Source organism: Cryptomeria japonica, chromosome 6, assembly GCF_030272615.1.
Source record: "Cryptomeria japonica chromosome 6, Sugi_1.0, whole genome shotgun sequence".
NCBI lineage: Eukaryota > Viridiplantae > Streptophyta > Pinopsida > Cupressales > Cupressaceae > Cryptomeria > Cryptomeria japonica.
Genome location: NC_081410.1, coordinates 97,733,159 through 97,756,623, shown reverse-complemented (window position 1 = coordinate 97,756,623; position 23,465 = coordinate 97,733,159).

Sequence of the window (23,465 nt, the reverse complement as noted above, 5' to 3'; positions counted from 1 at the left end):
AAAAGAGAGGAATTAGCTATCTGCAAGTGTGTGGTGACAGTGAATTGATTGTCAACTAGGTATGAGGTCTTTGTACCATTGAAAATGAGATTTTGAGGTCTTATAAACATAGGGTATGGGATCTTATAAAATACTTTCAAGCTTTCAATCTGTTGTCTATTTCTAGAAATCTTAACAAGCATGCTAATAGACTAGCTACAATAGGAGATCAATATGGTATTCCCAGTGATATCAGCAATACTTTGGAACAATAGTATATTAATGCGATTTATAGGTCTTCTATTCCTAATAATATTGATCATTGGCAAGTTTTTGATAGTGATTAACATATCATTAACTTCTTAAGGGAAGAGATAGAATTCTCAAGTGGTAACCAAGAGAAGCTCAAACAACAGTATGAGGATTAGATTATATAGCTGGAATCAAATAAGTTACCTAAGGGTTTGGTCACATTGGAGTCAATCTTCAATGATTATGATCAAGTGAGAAAAGAGAAATCAAGTCTGCAAATCAAAGAACATGATGAGAATTTTGAGATCTTCAAGGACAAGTTGTTAGAGCTTGGCAAGGAATTTACACTAGAAGAGAGACATGATTTCATATTACTTTGCCAAGATTTTAGTGACATTTTTTCTAGGCAGTAGTAAGATTTAAAAGACTTTGATCCTAACATTTCCCAATACCATAGAGCTTGAGCCAAATCCCAAACCTGTGAGGCAAACATAGAGGCCTCTTAACCCCAAGCTTGAGCCCCTAATGGTCAAAGAGTTGAATAAACCTATTGAGAGAAACATCATTTTCCCTATCAAACACACCTCTTGGGTGTCTAACCTTGTCCCATTTAGAAATAAAAATGGTGAAATTAGACTTTGTGTTTATTTTAGAGACCTCAATAGGGCCTCACTCAAAGATAGATACTTGCTGCCCTCCATGGAACAAATTCTTCAAGTTGTTGCAAGTTTTGAGAGGTTTTCTTTGTTAGATGGCTTCTCAGGGTACAATCAAGTTTTAGTGGAGGAGGATCAATTCAAAACAATATTCACAACCAAATGGGGAATTATGTCTTATAAGAAAATGGCATTTGGTTTGTCCAATGCTAGTGCTACCTTTCAGTGTGCCATAGATTGGTATTTCAAGGTTTGATGTATAAGTTTGCACTTGTTTATTTGGATGACATAACTGTTATTTTAAAAAATTGAAGTGAACATTTATCTTACTTGAAGGAGATCTTTGAGAGCTATAGGGAGTTTAGTATATCCCTTAACCCAAAGAAATGTGTATTTGTTGTCCATGAGGGTAAGTGACTGGGATATGTGGTCTCAAAAGAAGGTATTGTTGGAATGCATTGATACCGACAGTAAACTGAGAGGGGGGGGGGGGTTAATCAGTTTACTAACAATAATATCAATCAATTCGATTATAAACCTTTTAATAGAGCACAACCCATTGAAGAATATAACATGAAATCACAACACACATAACACCAATATTTGACATGGAAAACCTGGAAAGAGAAAAACCACGATAGGAAACCCCACCCACAATCAGATGAATACTCTACAATAGTATTGTGAATAATTATAATGGGGTCTATACATGCATAAAGGCCAACAACCTAGAGTGCACTGTTCATCACAAAGGGAAGTTTCACTGACTTACAAAATCATCGGACTACAATCTAGAAAAATAATGAACTATGAAAGTAGCATCTACTAATGCCTGATACAGTTTCGGTTAAGCACTGATGTATGCTCTCTAATACAAAACCTTTTCAACCTTCACCTGAATGATATGACTATAGTTGCACTTAATCCTTCTCTAATAATACACACTTAACCAACCATAACCATCGCATGTCCATTAACATGAATATGTCACCTATAAATACAGGTCATCAAACTTATTGACAAGGTTGGCTAAACCCTAAACCCATAAACCCATGATTACTAAGAATACATGACATAATACCACCAGACAAATATTATGATTTACATTACATAGTGTGGACCTAAATCAAGTAACCAAACAATTATATCTATCAGGGATTTTGCTAAGATCAAAATCCAACATGCTTCACTTACCGATAGAAACCCTCAGTGAAAGTTTAACTGGATCCAAATAGGACCACCATAATAGCACACAATCTAATGCAAAGTCACCAAATGCTTGGGATATGATCAAGAAGCACCAACAATATGAAAGAAATCAATTCCATAAGTCAAACCCAAAATCCACTAACCAAGTCACCAAAACAACATACCGCTAAAGCTAACCGAGAATTCTAGAAGTCAGTAAAGCCAAAAGCTAGCTGGTAAAGGCATAAACCAAATGGTAACTAGAAATACAAAAAGCGATAACCAAACCATGAAACCACTAGAATATAGAAAGCATATAACCATCAGAATAAGCATCCAAAAGAGATTCTAGAGGCCTGATCATACCGGATCAGAATCACAGTGAAAACTAGAATGCTCACCAAGACTAACTGGGATAGATCCAACCAGGATAGTCTCCAACCGAGATATAGTGTTGACATCAATGAAAATACTTAACCAAATCCAACATTTTGCCAACAATCCCCCCCTTTGGCATTGATGACAACACTGAATGTGAAAAACATCCAAGTGCCAAGGAATGCCAACAAACTCCAGAACCATCAAAAGATCTAGCAGTTTTCACATGAATACCTTCTCCCCCTTTGACATCAATGACAAAGGATGGATACTAAACCAAGAGTACTGAACTAAACAACTGACTAGTCCTCCTGAGTAGTAGCACCATCTTCATCAACCCGGATCAGAAAAGTATGTCTGATAAGCTCACCATATTGACGCATCTCTGCATCTCTTCTAGAGGGTTGGTAAACCCCAACTAATATCTTGAGATATTCAAAGGTGTCTTTAGGCAATGGTTTCCTTAGAATATCTACAATTTGTTCCTTAGTAGGCACATAAACCAGTCTGACTTCCTTTGCTTCAACATTTTCCTTCAAGAAATTATACCTTATAGAAATGTGTTTTGATTTGGAATGAAATACTAGATTCTTTGACATATCAATAGTAACAGTATTATCACAGTGAATAACAATAGGCTCATCATAACTTACCTTTATATCCTTTAACATCTATTTCATCCATAATATCTGAGTATAGTTGATAGCAACTGCAACATATTCTGCTTCAGTTGTAGATAATGAAGTGAATGATTGTTTCTTACTAATCCATGAAACCAACTTATTCCCAAGAAAGAATGCACTGCCAGTAGTGCTCTTCTGGTAATCCACATCTCCTATCCAATCAAATTTTGTATATGCACATAATGTGAAGTCATTATTCTTTGGATACCATAGCCCAAAGTCTCTTGTACCTGCCAAATATCTAAATATCCTCTTGACAACAATATCATGAGTTTCTCTAGGATTTGACTGAAATCTAAAAGCAATATAAACAACATTCATTATATCTTGTCTAGTATGAGTTAGGTACAATAAACCACCAATCATTGATTTGAATCTACTCACGTTCACCTTAGGTGATTCATCATCCTTTGACAATTTGCAACCGATTATCATAGGAGTACCGACATTAGAATTCTCAAGTCCAAATTTCTTAAGTAACTCCTTCACATACTTAGTTTGACAAATGAAAATACCTTTATCAGTTTGAGTAATTTGCAAACATAAGAAAAATTTCATCTCACCAATAATAGACATTTCAAATTCATTCTTCATATCATTAGAAAATTTCATACATAGACCTTCTTCTCCTCCAAAAATGATATCACCCACAAAGACTTCAATAATCAATATGTCATCATGCTCAAATTTGTAATATAAGTTACTATCAGTATTACCTTTACTAAAACCAATCTTTGAAATATACTTATCGAATCTAGTATACCATGCTCTAGGGGCTTGTTTAAGTCCATATAAAGTTTTCTTCAATCTACAAACCATGTACTTGTCTTCTGATAAAGAAAATCTATCAGTTTGTTCAATGTAAACTTCCTCTTCAAGATATCCATTCAGAAAAGTACATTTAACATCCATCTGATATACTTTGTAGTTCTTGTGTGCAACATAAGAAACAAAAAGTCTCACCACTTCAATTCTAGCAATCAGGGCATAAGTTTCCTATAATCAATTCCTTCTTCCTATGAATAACCTTTGCAAACAAGTCTAGCCTTGTTCCTTACCACTTGACCTTCCTCGTTCAATTTGTTCTTGAAAACCCATTTAGTTCCAATAATGTTCTTGTCTTTAGGTGTAGGTACAAGTTTCCATGTCATATTCTTTTCAATCTAATCTAATTCCTCTTCCATTTCTTTTAACCAATTTTCATCCTTACTTGCGTTAATGAAAGATTCCAGTTTAGTTTGAGAAATTAAACATACCCCTTCAGTAGCTAACCTTCTCCTAGTCATCACACCATTCCATTTACCTCCAATAATCTGATCTTCAAAATGATTTATCTTTACATACCTGGGAGTCTTTGAATTTTCTTGATTTGTTGATTCATTCTGATGTTCCTCTATCACTGTTGAATTCTTTGATGCTACTGGTGTCACTGGTTCACTATTCTGAACTAATTCTTGCATTACTAGTTCAGGTCTAATAAATCCATCTTCCAGTCCATAATCATATGCTCTGATTTGAATACTGCCATGCTCATCCACCTTGACATTTATTGCTTTCCAATATCCTATTCAAGCTTTTTTTATAATATCTATATGCTTTACACTTAGTAGAATAACCCAAAAATATTCTTTCATCACTTCTAGGATCAAACTTTCCTAATGCATCATCTCTTCTAATGTAGCATTTGCTTCCAAAAATTCTGAAATATCTGACACTAGGAGTATGACCAAACCATAGTTCATAAGGAGTCTTACCGGTATCTCCTTTAATGTGTACTCTATTGAAAGTGTATACAACAGTATTGACAAGATCTCTCCAATATATATCAAGTAATTTAGCTTCAGTCATCATAGTCCTTGTAGCATCAAAATTGTTTTGTTCTTTCTTTCCACCAATCCGTTCTGTTGTGGGGTTCTAGGTGCAAAAAGTTGTCTCCTAATACCATTCCTTTCACAAAAGTTGTTGAACTCACCAGATGTAAACTCACCCCCATGATCTGATTTTAAGTACTTTATCTTCAGTCCTGTCTCAGTCTCAACCATAGCCTTAAATATTTTTAATTTCTCAAAAGCTTCAGATTTCTCTTTCAAAAATGCTACCCATATCATTCTAGAAGAGTCATTAATAAGTAACATAAAATATCTATCACCTTGAAAACTTTTAGTCCTTGCCAGTCCACACAAATCAGTATGAATAAGATCAAGGATTTCATTAAATTTATCATGTACACTTCTGAAGTAAGTTCTAACTTGCTTACCCATTTGACATTCTCTACATATTGGATTATGAGGTTTAACAATCTTGGGAAAATCTTTGACAATCGGTATTGAACTGATTTTTACTATGCAATCAAAATTAACATGACACATCCTCTTATGCCATAACCAACTTTCATCAATATGAGAAATCAAGCAAGCCTTCTCACTAGAGTTCAAATGAAAGATATTGCCATTAATCTAAAACCTGGAAGCAATATCCAATCCAGATTTATTAGTGATCTTGCATTTTCCATCGTTGAATTGCAAATTAAATCCTCTGTCCACCATCTGAACTACACTTAAAAGATTATGCTTTAAGCCTTCAACATAATAAACATTATCAATATTAGTCTTACCATCCAATGATATTGTTCCTTTTCCTTTGATCCTACATGTGTTGTTGTCTCCAAATCTGACCAATCCACCATCAAATTCTTATAGTGATAAGAACTTTCTTTTGTCACCAGTCTTGTGATGTGAGCATCCACTATCTATAACCCATTCATCCTTTTCTTCAATTTTAGCAGCCAAGGCCTTTTCCTCAGTATGTGTTGGTTCAATGACAGATTCCGGAGAATCACCCTTGATAGCAATAAAGACCCAATATTTGTTAGATGAAGCACCATTATTGGATCCACTCACCGGTTTATCATCATCATCATCAGAAATACCATCACCATCACCACCATAATAACATGATTTATCTTTATTCCTTCTGAATCTAGGTCTGCTCTGATATTCGAGATTAGGCTTATAATTCCTCATAAATCTTTCATGATTCCTAGCTCTACAAAACCCAAGAGGGTGATCCCTTAGTTAATTTTATGATCTTTGCACCATACTCAAAGATTTAATAAAACAAAGTAGATGATCTCATATGCAGTCTCAACAATAGGGAGAATGCTCAAGGATGGAAAATACTTAAATTATCCTCAACCTAATTGGAGCATGAGATGGGTAGAACACACAATTAAAAACATGAATTGAAAGGTATTCTGATAATCAATAATTTGTAGCAAATATAGATGAATGAAGCATAATATTAACTATAAAGACTTAAAACAAGCTAGGATCAATGCGTTATTCTATTGGGTGCTTGAATTCATACGATATGAAATGATTTATAACATAATTATATCTAATATCATTCAGATCTAACAAAGTATTTCCTTACAATATTTCTTATTTGCAATCCCAACCTAGACTACTTATCAAATCCCTTAATAAGCCCTTCCACTCTGCAATCTTGTTTTAGCATTTAATTGATCCCTTAGATCAAAGAATAAACACAAATAACATACATCATAACAATGGACTGAAAGAAATAAACCCTTAATTTACTTTATTCAAAAGATAGTAGAATCATACATTAGAGAGAAATATATCAAAATTGTATTTCTATTGTATAAATTTTCTATTTCTGTTATAAAATAATTTACATCTGGCTCCTTCAAGAACTTGCAAAAACTAAGACACATGACTCATTCTATTTTGCTCTCCAAAAGGACTTTACACTTTTCTCATTCCACCTAAAACCTGCTTCCAAAACCCTAAAGGAACCAAAATTCATAACCCTGTCTCATTGCCTTGAAATCCCTTTTATAGAAACAAGGGAGAAAAACAAGCTATGGGCTAGAGGAGACACCTATCATTGAAAAATGACTAGTCATACAATATTCTGCTACAAAATATTTCATAGTTTCTTAAAATATCCCAGCTGCTTGCGAATATTCTTTATGCTCTTTACCATCCTTATTGTTGTGTCGATGAAAATTTGATATGGGCTCATTGTTGGCATGTTTGGCATAATTGATGAAGATGAGATGATGGTGGATGACTGTACCGGTAGAGGAAGATGACATGATCAGTTATTCATATTGTCATTGATGGCAACCAGATTCAACTAATGTTTAATAATGTTTATAGTTGGTTTTTGGTGATTGACTTGTTGGCTAAGTGATTTGGTACTCTACCAGAGTAAGAGTTTGACAGTTTGCTAGATTTTACTGGCAAGACTGTGAATTAGGACCTTAACCGGCAAAGCAAATAAGTTTTGATGGAATTGGGTGATTGGTGATGTTTGGTGACTTGTGGTTTGATACATAAGCTTTTATGATGGATTTGAGTATGTAACCGGAACCGCATCCTATGATGGTTATTGGAAGACATGTTTTGAATTTCTAATGAATTTTTCCCAAGGTTTAAGAAGGGTTGAAGGATCGGTAAAGAATTCTCTTAACTGGTAATGATTTTTGGTTTGGTGGTGATCTACATCAAGTTTACGTGTTGATAATAACGCGACACAAACCGCGTGCTGAGTTTGAAAGATGTTTTGGTGTGTTTGGAGAATGAATTTCTTGGGAATGTGCTAAGGGTTTGACTTTTTACCAGATCAACTTGCTATGATGATTTATGATCATTCAATGACCGATATTGATTTTTAATTGATTGTAATGATCCCTATGATGATCTGTAATGAGTTGTAAAGATTTGTGATGATCTATGTATAAGTCTTAAGGTTTTGATGCTGTCCTAGTTGTAAAAGTTATTTATGTCGATAGGGTTGATGTTTTGTAGTGTTGGTGATTTTGAGAAGTGTGAGAAGCCGAACTAGTGTGTGTGATAAGATTTGCCAGAGAGATGCAGACTTAGAACTTAATTGGATCTGATCAAGCAAGCAGTAGATGTTGGCATTTACATGAAGATTGTATTAATGATATGTTATGTTGTCATTGATATCAAATGAACCGGTAATGGTATTTATGATATTATCTTGTAACTGGTAGGAAGAGCTTTGAGAAAGATGTTGTAAACCAATATGTAAGTATATGAGTTGAACTAGTAACTGGTGTATAAGGTTAAACCCTTTCTATGTAATGTAACCAATAAACCCTACCAGTTGTTTTTTTGTTAAACCCTAACCGATTGAGTTTGCTGAAATGGTTATATTGATTTATTAATGATTGAGCGGTAATGATAGTGACATGTGTGGTCATTGTATGAAGATAGGTTTAGATTGTTTTGGTGCATTTGTTTGATTGTCTAGGGAATGAGCAAAGTGGATTGCATCTAATGAAAAGCGCGTGATGGGTTACAAGTCCGATGAAGCAGTGATCATGGAGTGGTTGGAATTTTCTTGAACAATTTATATAGTTTTCTATGTAAATCTAACGGTCACACTTGAACCGATTTATTTGAAATCTCTATGAGAGAATTAGGTTTTTGTTGTGTTACCAACCTAATTGATTTATATTTAAGGTCAATGAAGTTGTTTTGTAAAAGGCGTTGGCAAGAGTTGGCAGAAATCAGTTGAGTGTGTGGTTGCCTAACTAGAGAATGGATCTGTAGTTTGAGTAAAGGCAGATTGAAGCTTAAAAGGATCTGATCAAGCAAATGTAGTGCTATTCAGACAGATCAAGAAAAACCTATTGTCTTCTAACAATTACAACAAAATTGAAATCCCCTGATCGGGTAAGCTCTAACAAGCTTGATTACTTCTTAAATCCTCTAACTGTTAGGTCCAATATGGAAAGCTAGTGTACTGAGAGGGGAGGGGCGAATCAGTACTTCAAAACTTTTCTTCAGCAAAAACTTTACTGTTAAGCATAAACTGAATATTGCTGAAACATAATATAAAGCTAAAATATATAAATAACATTCATACATGTTTCACTCCATAACACATATATTTTGGTTACGCAGAAACTCTTTGTTAGAGAGAAAAACTATGGTGGGGATGGCACCCACAACTTCACTACTACAATAATAAAGGTTGCTTGGTTAGAGCTACATGTTTAGCTATTTCTGATAGCTTACCCTGTTAGGAGTATCAAGACCTTTAGATCTACCTTGCTAAAGGATTTTACAACACTTATACTAAAATGTTGTACCTTGTTAAAGGCTTTACAATTTATAGACTTTGTTAGATTCTTTTACCCTATTAAAGGTTTCTCTTACAACTCAAAATAATACAATCAAAATCTTTACAAAATATCTGCAACTTTACATCTGAAATGTTATAGCAGATTCTATGTGCTCAATATGAAATTACCTTGCTCATAGCATACCTCGGTAATTGATAAATCAACATGGTAAACCCTTTTGTTTACTCTGTTCCTTAACTGTTCTCTGAAATCTTTCTCAGTGAGCTCTGAATATATCTGTCAGTCGTAATAGTCACAACACATTGTGCTTTCTCATGATTTTGCCTTTCAGCTTATCTATCACACATGTCTTGCTTCATACTTTTTGATCCTCATTTCATGCTGTATAAATAGATCTCCTATCCAATGAATAACCATACAAATTATTTCATTGGATAGATGTCCTCAAAATCATACAAAATCTTAAGGTGCAATTTCCTATGTGATAACGGTTCCCTGTTCCTCGATCTTGTAACACGTTTCCACATATGTGTCTAGGTTCAATGAATCTGGTAACACGTTTCACTCGGTTCATATTAACTCGGTATACCATCTTTGCTGCTCGATAGACATAGAGCATTACTCAGTAGACAACTCGGTCTATACTAAACTCTGTGACTTCTTTCTTCTATAACCGACTGCTTTAGTGCTTAGCGACTGATTATTTCACTAGTATTAACCAACTAGAGTATATAGGATGACTTTGGACATAAAACTAATGACAACTTAGTAAATAGTAACAATCTCCCCTTTTGACATTAGTTTGGTATGTTTGACAAAACTCTTTTAAAGTCATAACTCAAAAATCTATATACTTACAAAATTTGACTAAACTGACAGTATATACAATTGTCAATAAATAGTATACTCAGATATACTCCCCTTATCAATATACTGTACATAACTTTGATTTTGCATGCAGCTTTACTGATCTATATTCACTGCTCGGTGTTCATTGCTCCCCCTGTCAAAATTACCTGTACATCCGGATACTCTAATCTGCTCAGTATACTTCCTCTTGTATACACTATACTCCTCGTTTTTGACAAACATCAAAACTAGTTACCATTCAGTGGAGGCAACTGATCAAAAATAGATTTGTACTTAGTTTGAGCATCGGTGAGAGCATTGGTAAGGGCACTCTTGACACTATCCATTAGGGAATTTTGAGCTATAATATCAGCTAACAGTGAAATCAGACCATCTAAAGTGCTTCCCTCTTGTTGAGTGGATAAATAGGTAGCTCAGTTAATCTGCTCTTGGACGGAGGACAAGTGTGGAATGAATAAGGGTTGAAGAGTCATGACATCCATTCTTATTTTGTGCTCTTCATTCCAAAGTTCCAACTGTTGAGCCATGAGAGATTGTAACTTGGTATAGAAATTTTGAATAGAATTGGGCTTGGTGGTCAATTTCTTTGAGAGATTAGTGATCTCTTTTTCAATAACTTCAGTTTTATTCTTGATATCTTTAATGAATAAATAAAATGTACAGAGCTTTTGAAATAAATAAAGAATATGTTTGAGTTGAGGGGACAACTCAGCAATGAGTCCGGCTAGCTTAACTTTACCGATAACAATGGCTTTCTGTACCTCTTCAATCATTTTGGCAGTGAGCTCTTTGTCCTTCAATTTGCTAAGGTATTCAGATGCATCTACTCCAGATGCTTCTATTTTAGTGAGGAATTCACCTAGTTGAATATGGATGGCTGCATCTTTTGTCACGGTAGCTTCAGGTAGCATTTCTGTTAATAATGCTTTAACCTTCTGAAGTACTCTGTTTTTCTTTTGTATAGCCATTTGTCTCTCTTGTTCTGCTTTGGGTTTGCATAGTTCCCCGAATTCAATGAGTGCTTCCCCTTTTAGTTTTGAAATGTCTACATTTGTCAACACAATTGGCTTTGATAGATCTAGCTTGAAACTATGCTTCTTCATTTTCTTCTCTTTAGATGATGAGGCTTTCATCGGTTGAACCAGTATAATGGCTTGGGAGGCTTGTTCACCCTCGGTAGGTTTCTCAGTAGAGGCATCACTTTTGTTGGTTTCTTTAGCCTCAGATGTAGCCTTTGGTGATTCCTTTCTTGGGGTCTTGGTGGCAACAGTTTCAGTGCTTGTTGGGGCTTGAGAAGTCTGTTCCCCAGTGGTCTGAGAAGTAGCTTCTCCTTTGGTAGACTGTTGACCCTCTGTGCCTTGTTCAGTGTCCTAAGGTGTCTCAGTTGAAACATGCTGAGTTACCGGAGGATAGGACTTGACTTGTTTCAAAACTGATTCACTTGATACCAGTTTGGCATAGGCATTCTCTTCTATCATCTCCTGTTCTTATACCTCGGTGTCCATGATATCCTCATCAAGTTGTATAGTATCAGCATGATCTTGCTTGGTGATATCAACTATTTCAACTTCACCTTGCTCATCAGCACTCTTGATTCAAAACATTTCTTGCCATTTTTCTTTTGTCTCTTTTTCTACTTCAAGATAAAGGCCATTCATCAGTTTCAAGGCTCTTTGCTTGACTAGGAAGTTTATCTGGTAGTTTTTCAGATGTTCACTTATCTCATCTATCGACATGTCTGGAAAGAGATGTACCAGACTTCTTTCTCTCATCTGCTTTTCTGAGTCCATAACATATTTCCACTTGTTATCAATGTGTAAGTACAATGCTTTTGGAAGAGAATTAGTTACTTCCAATGGGACTAATCGGAATTTAAGAAGTGTGCAAATTACAACTTCTTCAATTTGCCTCTTTTCTGCATCAGTTTTGGATTCATATTTTACATATCTGAACACTCCAAATCCACCATATTGTTTCAGATTTGCACAAAAATGATCAACACTATGTTCATATTTCTTTGTGCTCTTAACAATCTGAAATTTACTTACATCTTCAGATTCGGTGTCACTTGACTCTTTATTGAAAATGAGTCTCCGAGTAGACTTCTTATAACTTTTTGTTACCTTAGGTATTGAAACATTTTTCTGCTTCTTACTCGGTGACACTATAAATGATCTAGTATTGGGGCTCTTCACTGGAGGAGTAGGTGATACCTGTGATGTGTCTTGTTTCTTCCTTTTCAAAATTTTGCCTTTTGGCAACTCGGTGCTCAATGTAATTGCTGCTTCTTGGGCTTCAGATTCCTCCTTAGTGATGACTTGATCGCTCTTGATAGGAGTGGAGGAAGAACCTTCTCCAAATTTCTCTGTTAATACTTTGATCATTTTGGTTGCTTTCCTTGTAGCCTTAGGTACTACAATGCTCATCTTAACTTTTTCTTTGACCTCTTCATAGGTACCGTACCTGATCTCAATAGCATGCCTTGGAAGAGCAAGAAAGGCATCTATCTACTGCTACATAATGTCAGAATCAATCTCATAACCCATAGACAACAAGGATTGAGTTCTTGGTTCTACTGCATTGACATAACAGTAGTCGATGTCCACTTCAAAACATATATTATGCTTGTATTTCTCCACTAACTGGGGTGGTATTTTGTGCCTGTTATGCATCTTTTCCTGAAATTTGCTAAAGTAATCATCCATTATCTCATTGAAGTTATCACCTAGCTGATTGATGAAGTCATTTATTTGATGGGTGATTGGTCGGTGTAGCTCTCAAACTAAGTTACCAACTGATGGAAAGAATGTCTGAAAATAGAAAAACATGCATACTAAGAGTGACCCAAACTTTAGTGTGTTTGCCGAGTTCTTCTTCTTCAACTTCCTTATGGTGTTGAGATTTTCAAAAAGATTTTTCAACAACACTTTGCATAGGTCAATCTTCATACCCTTTTTCACAATTTTGTATGCTAAATCAACAGCTGCACATGGTACACTGTTTTCCCTTGCCGACTGAAAGAAACAATAACCTATGACTCTAATTGCAAACTTCAGCTTTTCATCTGTAACATTATTCAATTTCAGACCTCTACAATCAGATTCAACTCTGGTTAAAGTGATCAATTCTTTCTGTGAAATCATTTTCTGAGCTCGAGCATGGTCGAATATAGGGTATCTGGTGATTAAGTGGATGATTTCCTTGGTGATTTTGAATGGTTGCTCCTCTAACCACATAAAGTCATCATGAATTTTGCTCAAAATAAATTTAACCCATTGGGGTTTGAAGACTCGCAGGTAGGTTAGGGTTTCGGTCAATCCATTGACTTTGATATGCTCATATTTGCTATCCAGATTTCCATCGGTGCATAATTCATCATACGTGTCCTTGATCTCAATATGACCTAGTTCCTCAACACAACACTTAGTGTAGAATTTGACATCCTCAACCAATAGAACCCTATCCAGAATGAGAGAAAATGCAGTTTTATCATTGGGTTTGAATGCTACTTTGGGAGGTAAGGAATATTTCAGTGAGGGCTTCTCAATGGTTTCAACAACAACAGGTTTATGAATCTTTGGAGCCATTTCAATCTTTGGATGATTACTAACGAAAAATGCTTAGGGTTTGAAACTTAACCAGCAAATGTTTTCCACTTAGTAAATATAAAGCAAGTATTCTCAACTAATATGATCGGTTGACTTGCTTGAAAAATGCATTGAGATTGATGAATAAATACCTTGAAATTTTCTCGGGAGGAGTTTGATCACCTTTGAATTGCTTAGCTCTGCTTTCTAAAAACTTGGTAAGTGTAAAATGACCGTGCAAAAGGCTTTAAGTACACATTTTACCTTATCGGGCTCCGTGCAGTTAGGTCAGAAAACATTAAATGCACTCCGTTCCTTTAAACCAATTACCTTCCTTTTTATGCTTTTATCGACTAGACAGGCTTCTTGCACTTACCGACTTCTCTAGTACTCCAAAAGACTAGATAAAATTTCAAACTTGCTATTGCATCTTAGCTATGCAGATTTTGGAATTAAGTACATGATAAAATAGGAACTGTTAAGATATAACCTTGAGAGAATGCAGTCCCTTCATACCTTTACCGATTAATTTGAAATAGATGCATCTAACTTGGTAGGTAAGGTGTTTTCTTCATTAGTTGACACATTTTCCTTCTTTTTCCAAATTATCTGTAATTTGCTTCTTATTTCCTCAGTATCTCCTCTGGGTTGATCTCTGCAATCTCTGGCCAAGTGTTCAACTTTGTGACAATGAAAACATGCCATACCAATATTTCTCCATGGTCTTCGGTTGTTCATTCCAAACCTTATAAAGTAGTTGGCACTTATATGTCCATATCTTCCACATTATTCGCACCATATCCTTGTATTGTAATCCCATGGCACTACAATATACTGTCGGTTAGGATCTGTGTAAGTTTGGTAGCTTCTAGTATTTTCTCGGTGTGTAGACCACATATAGTTCTTCTGCTTAAACCAACACTTCTCGGTACTATGTCCATATCTATTGCAGTTTTTACAAAACCCCTTAAATTTTGCCTTCTGATAATTGCTAACAGACTTCGTCCTACATTGATTAGATGTGTGACCATACTTATTGCAAACGTAACAACAACCATTAGACCTAGTGACATTCGGTTGCTTATTCTTTCTGATTTGGAACATGTTGGCAGCATGTCCTTGTTTTCCATAGTAGTTGCAAATAGGATTCTTTCCTTTGATTTTGTTCTTGTTTCCAGCTTGTTTTGATGATTCTCCTCTCTTGGTGATGTGGATTCCTTTCTCGGTAGAGTCTTTTCCTTTGTGACTGAGTCCTACAACTTTGTTGGGTCATTTTATATTTAGTTTCTCATCCAACATCTTTGGTGCTTCATAAATTTTCTTCAATGTTTCTTTGGATTTCTTCTCTGTTTCAAGTTCATCGGTCAATCTTGATATTTCAAGTTTCAATGCTTGATTCTCATTTTCTTTCAGATTTGCTTCATGATGTGCATAACCTAATTGATCAGATAGATTTTGTTGAATTCCAGTCATCCTTGTGATTTCATCATTCTTTTCAGACACTAATGCTTCAAGCTGTTGTTTTTCTCTTTCTATATCTCTTATGTTATCCTCGGCTGTCCTTAATGCATCAAGATTTCCAGTCATCTGTGTGCTGAAATGCTCATGTTCTATTTTCATTGCTTTTAGCTGATCAGTTAGTGTTTTGTTCTTTTCTTTCAATACTCCAATCATTTCTTTAGTCTCTTTAGATATACTATTCTTAGATGATGTCTCAATTTGTTCCACTAGCTCTTGTGAGTCCTGCAAATCATCAAATAATCTTCTTCTATCTTTCAGTGATCTTTGCATTTATTTTTGCATGTCTACAATCACTTGATTAGCATGATCCAATTCATTTTGAAGATTCACAATTCTCTGAGATTGTTTGTAGCCTTCCATTGATAAGATCTTTCTCGTTAGGCAGTTAAACCCTTTTCCAAGATTGAAGCTTTGATACCAATTGTTAGGTCCAATATGGAAAGCTAATGTACTGAGAGGGGAGGGGTGGATCAATACTTCAAAACTTTTCTTCAACATAAACTTTACTGTTAAGCATAAACTGAATATTGCTGAAGCATAATATAAAGCTAAAACATATAAATAACATTCATACATGTTTCACTCCATAACACATATATTTTGGTTACGCAAAAACTCTTTGTTAGAGAGAAAAACTGCGGTGGGGATGACACCCACAACTTCACTATTGCAATAATAAAGGTTGCTCGGTTAGATCTACATGTTTAGCTATTTCTGATAGTTTACCCTGTTAGGAGTATCAAGATCTTTAGATCTACCTTTCTAAAGGATTTTACGACACTTATAATAAAATGATGTACCTTGTTAAAGGCTTTACAATTTATAGACTTTGTTAGAGTCTTTTACCCTGTTAAAGGTTTCTCTTACAACTCAAAATAATACAATCAAAATCTTTACAAAATATCTGCAAATTTACATCTGAAATGTTATAGCAGATTCTATGTGCTCAATATGAAATTACCTTTCTCATAGCATACCTCGGTAATTGATAAATCAACTTGGTAAACCCTTCTATTTACTCTGTTCCTTAAATGTTCTCTGAAATCTTTCTCGGTGACCTCTGAATATCTCTGTCAGTTGTAACAGTCACAACACATTGTGCTTTCTCATGATTTTGCCTTTCAACTTATCTATCACACATGTCTTGCTTCATACTTTTTTATCCTCATTTCATGCTGTATAAATAGATCTCTTATCGAATAAATAACCATACAAATTATTTCATTAGATAGATGTCCTCAAAATCATACAAAATTTTAAGGTGCAATTTCCTATGTGATAACGATTCCTGTTCCTCAATCTTGTAACATGTTTCCACATATGTGTCCAGGTGCAATGAATCTGGTAACACGTTTCACTCGGTTCATATTAACTCGGTATACCATCTTTGCTGCTCGGTAGACATAGAGTGTTACTTGGTAGACAGCTCGGTGTATACTAAACTCTGTGACTTCTTTCTTCTATAACCGTTTGCTTTAGTGCTTATCGACTGAGTATTTCAGTAGTATTAACTGACTAGAGTATATAGGATGACTTTGGACATAATACTAATGACAACTTAGTAAATAGTAACACTAACAAGGTGGTCCATTAGCTTGGATTCTCAAATCCTCTACCGAGGTTACTCCTAATAGGGTATTTTCTTTTTATCAAGGCATTTGTAAATCACTTAACTGGGTGATTCCTAATAGGACTAGTTCTTAACAAGACTTATTGTAAAAGCTTTAACAAGCTTGGCTCCTTACATGACAAACTTCAGAAGAGTTCAGATAGCTATCTTGTGAGTCTCATCTCACTATGGTTTTTACCTATTTGGGTTTTCCACGTATAAACATTTATTTCATGTGGTGAATGTTTTTGTGGTTATGATCTTATTTGTTGATTTGATTAACTTTTGATAAGGCATGATAACTGGAAGCATTGAGAGATGGAATGTGTTGATATATGATTAAGCATTTGGATGTTTACAAGAATAAAGTTGTTTACTATTAAGTTTCTATAATAGTTAATCGGTTGATGTTGACTATTCTTATGAGTATTGATCTTGATAGTGATATTTTATTGATAAGTTTACTTTGTGTGTTTGAGTTTGAGATTGGGAAGTTTGTATCATTTATTTTAGTTTATTGATTCATCCCCCCCCTCTCAGTAATATAGTGGATACATATTCTTTCATCATACCATCAATTGGTATTAGAGCATCTTAGGTCCTCTTAAATCTAAAATCCTAACAACTTGAGGAAAAGATCTTGTAGATCATGATGAAGAAGGAAGGTCTAAAGTTCAACAAAGATAACTATAGGATATGGAGCAATAGAATGAAGATTTACATTAAGAGTCTGGGAAGTCAGTATGTTACACCTACTGGAACTCTGACCGATGATCATAATAAAGAACAAGAAAATCATCAAGCATTGGAGGCTATTATCAGTTCCCTATCTAATGTTGAATATGTAGATGTTCATGGTCTTGAAACTTCATATTAAGTATGGAAAAAAATTGAAGAGATTTATAGCGGTGATGAACATGTTAAGATTACTAAAGAGGAGTGCCTAAGAGGAAAGTTTGATGACATGAGAATGTCTGAAGGTGAGAATATCTAGTAGTTTGGTCAAAGGATAAAAGAGATAGTTGATGAAATAAAGAGTCGAGGAGGGAAAGTGGAAGATGCCACAGTGATCAGTAAGGTACTGAGAACCCTGCTACTGGTCTATGCTATCCTAGTTACAACTATTTAGGAGCTGAAGTCCATTGACAAAACTAAGGTAACTCTTGACTCTATTATTGAAAAACTTACTGCTTTTGAATTAAATAGTTATGATGGTAGTGTACAAAAATTAGAATCTACATCCAGAGCTTCTATCTGCAACCCATTTGTGAGAAAAAGTAGAGATACTTGTTATGGCTATGAATCTAGATCTAGTAGAGATGTTGATGATGAAGATAGCTTAGTGGAGCTTGAAGCATTGTTGGCAAAATGACTTCCTAGAGGCACTGGTAAATACAAAGGTAAACTACCTTTAAAATGTTTTGCATGCAAAAAGATTGGTCATATAGAAGCTAATTGTCCTAATGGTGAAAATGAACACAAGAAATATTGTCAAGAGAGATTGTATTATAGTGCTTGATAGTGGTATCACTGATGAAGAATCTGACGATGATGCTAGTGAAGATATTGTGTTTGTAGCTATTAAGGAATAGATATCAGATCAAAAGGCACTAGTGTCCAGGATGTGTAACTCTGATGATTGGATCATTGATGTGGTTGTTCACATCATATGAGCGATGATTGGAGCAAATTTATTTCCTTAAAGGAATTTGATGGTGGTGTTGTCAGATTTGGCAATGACTCACCCTGTATGGTTAAAAGTAAGGGAGTTATTTCTCTTAATGGGAAGAGCAGTGCTGATGATGTCTATTGGGATGAAGGTCTAAAGAACAATCTTCTGAGTGTGGCACAACTTAATGACAAAGGATACCCACTGGAGTTTAGGAATAGTATGTGCAAAATATTTGACAACAAAGGTGAATTTATTGCAACCAGGAAACAAACCAGAGGTAATATGTTTCATCTTAATCCTAAAGTTAGCAACTGTTTGACTGAAAAGATAGATGCTAGCTGGGCTTGGCATAGGAGATTTTGTCATATAAACTTTGATAACTTTGTTAAAGTAAGCAAGTCCAAGACAGTAAGAGGTCCGCCTCAGCTAGACAAACCAATTAATGCTCTTTGTAAAGAATGTCAGTTAGGAAAGATGACTTCTTCAACTTTCAATAGCAAGTCCTTCTCAGCAAAGCAGTTGATAGATTTGGTTCATACAGATCTATGTGGACCAATAAGAACAAGAAGCATTCAAGGTGATAGATTTTTCATGATCTTCACTGATGATTGTTCAAGGATGATGTGGGTCACATTCTTGAAGGATAAGAATGAAGCTTTTGGTAAGTTCATGGCTTCCAAGGCCTTAGATAAGAAAGAGTGTGGCAAAAGGATAAAATGTCTGACAACAGATCAAGGCGGTGAATTTACTTCTAAGGAATTCACTAAGTACTATGATGAGAATGGTTTCTATATATGGTGAAAATGGATACAACAATGTTGAAAGACTAAATGAATTCAACCACAAAACCCTAGCCTAACAACAACAAAGATCCACCATAACATATGAAGATTACCTAAGACAATGCAAATCAAATGAAATCACAAAGATTATACCATAACATGTCCAATAGGGTTTGAATTTCCATTCTTCCTATCTCCATTGATCTTACTTGATATACATGCTCTCAAATTTTATGTGTGCACAAGAGCTCAACAAAGAACGAAAATGTGGTTGCAAGTAGGCTTGATCACATATGAAAGTTTGAAAGTGTAGAGTAGTAGGGTAGTCAGCGGGGGTTTATAATGAAGGAAGCATCTCCTTATATAGAAGACACTATAAGAAATGGAGGGATAAGATTGAGAGGTGTAAAAGATAAATGGTCAGCTATGATTAAAGGGTAGGTAGAGAAAATAATAAAATAATGAAAGGGTAGGTAGTGTAGGAATTAAGAGATGAATGACATGTGTCATGAGTAGAAAAGGTTAATGAATTAATTAAATAAATAAAAATTTATTTAATTAATAGAGGAAGTGGAATCAATTATAAGAAAAAGATAATTTAAATAAATAAAGGTATTTATTTAAATGAGAAATAAGGCTAGAAGAGGATAAATGAATTAATTAAATAAATAAAGATATTTATTTAATTACACATGACAATTTTAGGTGTCTACATTTTGCCCCTCTTGGAGAAAATGCAGCTTGTCGCGTTGTTTCAAAGAAGATAAGATGAACTGATACAAAGTTGCCCCAAGATGGGAATGATATGCCCCCTCGAGAGATTGGATGAAAATGTTTGGAAAGATCACAAACAATCTCTCGATAAGAAAGAAAGGCTAGAATGGACTAACTAGATAGAGTAGAGTGACAAAGTCACAGGATAAAGAAGACTAACTCGGGAAACAAGGGCTAGGGCTAGGGTAGTCTATAAGATAGACCCTGAGGGGAAAAAATCCTCATTGTCATCCACACATCTAAGAGATCAAAGTGTAGAGAAAGAATAGAGCAACAATAGTCATCAGTGATGGTGTTGGTGCATAGATTTGACCACGTTCGCTGATTTCAGAGGCCAGCAGATGCATGAGAGCCGGTAAGTACCATAGAACCTCCTTGTACTTTGTTGCAATAAATGTTGTCATAAATGCATGCCAAGTAGTGCAATAAATTTTCTCTAGGTAGGTCTAGAAAAATGTCAAGCGGGAGGAAAAACATTAAGGCACGTCTATGTTGGTTCCAGGTGTGTCTGGGTAGGCTAGGCGCGTTTGTGTCATGAATGCGCGTTTATGTCTTCCAGGTCGAATTGAAAATTCTGTGATAAACATACGCTATTGATTGGATAAGCTACTGAGAGGATAAACTCAAGTAGGTCCTCTAGAGTAGACCAGAATAGAAGATAGGGCTAGGATTGACAATTATGTGATAGAACATATGTTGCAAATCAAGAAACTACTCAAGAGGATACACTCAAGCAGAGGCCCTAGGATAAGATCGATTAAGGCACTTTGTGATGAACATGGAATGCCAAAACATAGTACTTTGTAATGAATAGGAAGTACCAAAAAGAGTAGCACTTTGTGATGAACAGGGATTGCAAAACACATAGTACTTTGTGATGAACAGAGAGTACTAAAAAGAGCAGCACTTTGTGATGAATAGGGAGTGCCACTAGGATAGAGTACCATAAGCACTGGGATAAAAAGCAGCATTTTGTGATGAACAGGGAATGACACTATGATTGACATAGTTGATTTGATTGACTATAGGAGGATCTACGTATGCTGGAGTCATGAGAGAGATTCCCGTCGACTCAAAGTTTGAGAGCAGAGCTAACACTCAAGGAGAGAGAAGTAGTTGAGGCCATGGGCTTGTGACATATTTAATATGTTCCTGAGTTTCGGGTGAACATGGGATTGCTAAGTGCGCTGACTGAGAGATGGCACTCAAAGACTTGTAGTTTTCATTTGTCGATGGGTGAGATGTTAGTCACCTTAGAGGATGTTTACAAGATTCTAAGGATACCGATGGATAGGGAGTTAGTACCCTATGATTGAGACGGAGACAGGGATACACTAAGATGAGTGTTCCAGGATTCAGGACTAGAGATGAGGGCTGGACATGGATAACCATAGGAGCAGCCATAGGGACAGAGGGAGGGGAGAGAGGAGGAGATAGGCTACTATCCTTGAGGGATATTTTCCAAGGATACGTAGATGAGATCCAGGATCTGGAGAGGAAGACATCTAGGCTCAGGAGACAATTGAGGGACACTGAGCGGAAGAGGGACTAGGCTATTCAACACTATACAAAGGCTGAGATAGTACTGAGGGCAGGGAGACAGGTAGAAAAGGACACATGGGCCAGATACACCTATGTTATATGGGTAGGGGAGGAGATAGGCTACTGGAGAGACCTATACTATGGAGCAGTCCCACCAAATCAGCGGGTTAGGAGCTTCCAGAGACAATCGCAGATTACAACGACCACTGGAGAGAGGGACAGGAGATAGGCATCGAGTGGTGGGGTCATGGGTCCTCCACCACCACTAGATAAAGGGGACAAGAGAGATGATCCTAGGGCAGTTCCTTCCATGGCTCAGACTCCATCAAGGCCAGGCGGCTCCGAGGGAGGAAGTTCATCATAGCCTTAGAGGGCTCCCTATGTATCAATTTTGTACCTTTTTGTATGATGACACCTTCGGGTGATTGTAGCCATATGATTTTGACATCATTGTATCATGTCACTTATGATTAAATATATATGAGATTCATCCTTGCGACAGCTATATGCATGTGTACCTATGTGATGAGATGTTTCATGATGTATGTTTGTATGTGATGCTTATGATATGGATGCAAATATGTGCATGATGGAATCCAATATTTTTTATTTTTTATGTTTTTATATGTTATGCTGATGCAAATGTGAATGTATGAAATGCAGATGAATATGATAATGCAAATAACAATTTACATGATGAAAATGTAAAATGTGCTAACTTGTGTTGTGTGCAGGATGTGTTGCAATTGTGATATCTATATGTATGTATGAAATGCTTAATATGTGGTAATGCAGGTGCAAACTACATGAGATGCAAATATTTTTGGTGTATCATTATACTCAGTCATGTGATAGCAGGCTACATGGACTCAGGAAGGATGATGGAAGTCAATCAAGAAAGGGGGATGGAAGATATAAGATATGAAAATGAAAGAGCTTCTTGTCCATTATCATCATTGAGCTTTATTATGGCAAGTAGGTTATGACGATCAAGGCATATGTTTGACCCAGAAAGTCATTGTACCCCTTTGCAGGGAGATAAGACAGTTGCAAACAAGGAATGCCCTAGTTCATACTAGACTCTCAATGTCCTCATATCCTTGGACAAGTCATAGCATTACTAAGTGACAATCCACATACAACAAAGAAAATAGGTGATGATACCCCATCCTCGCCTTTCTAGCCAAAGACATCCTAGAGATAGAATCTCTAGCTAGAGACATCCCAGAAAAGCTAAAAGACATGTCACCAAAAGATAAAATCAAAAGAAAACCAAGACTTGACACCAACATCCACTCTAGTCCTCAAGTTTATTGTCTCTTGTCACTTGTATAAGCCTTGTTTGATTGTGGTCACAATGTTTACTCTCACAAAAAGGATAGATAGCACTAAACCATAATGTTGTTTGAGTCTGTTGAAAGATTTGATTTGTTGAAGCCCATTGCTACTGTGTCTCATCTGAAAATGACGAAATCCATGAAACTAATACTTTATTACGGAGAATATGGAATTTTATTGTGGATCGGTGATGCAAGTGCTTCTTTATTATGGATTGTGTGTGAATAGATTGAAGAAAGGTGGAGGAAACCATACTCCTCTGAAACAGGTGATGCTCTGAGTTCCACACCCATCACTAGACATAGGATTTGCCTTAGCCACATATACAAGCTGATTTATTATGGATGGAAAGGGATGAAAAGGAATGTTATTATGAATGGCTAACCAATATTGGGTAGATAAATAACAAGCCATGATGGGAATGGGTAAGTTTATTATGAATGGATAGGTTGTGAGTGTGTGCAAAAGTGAAAGATGCGATTGAATCCTGAA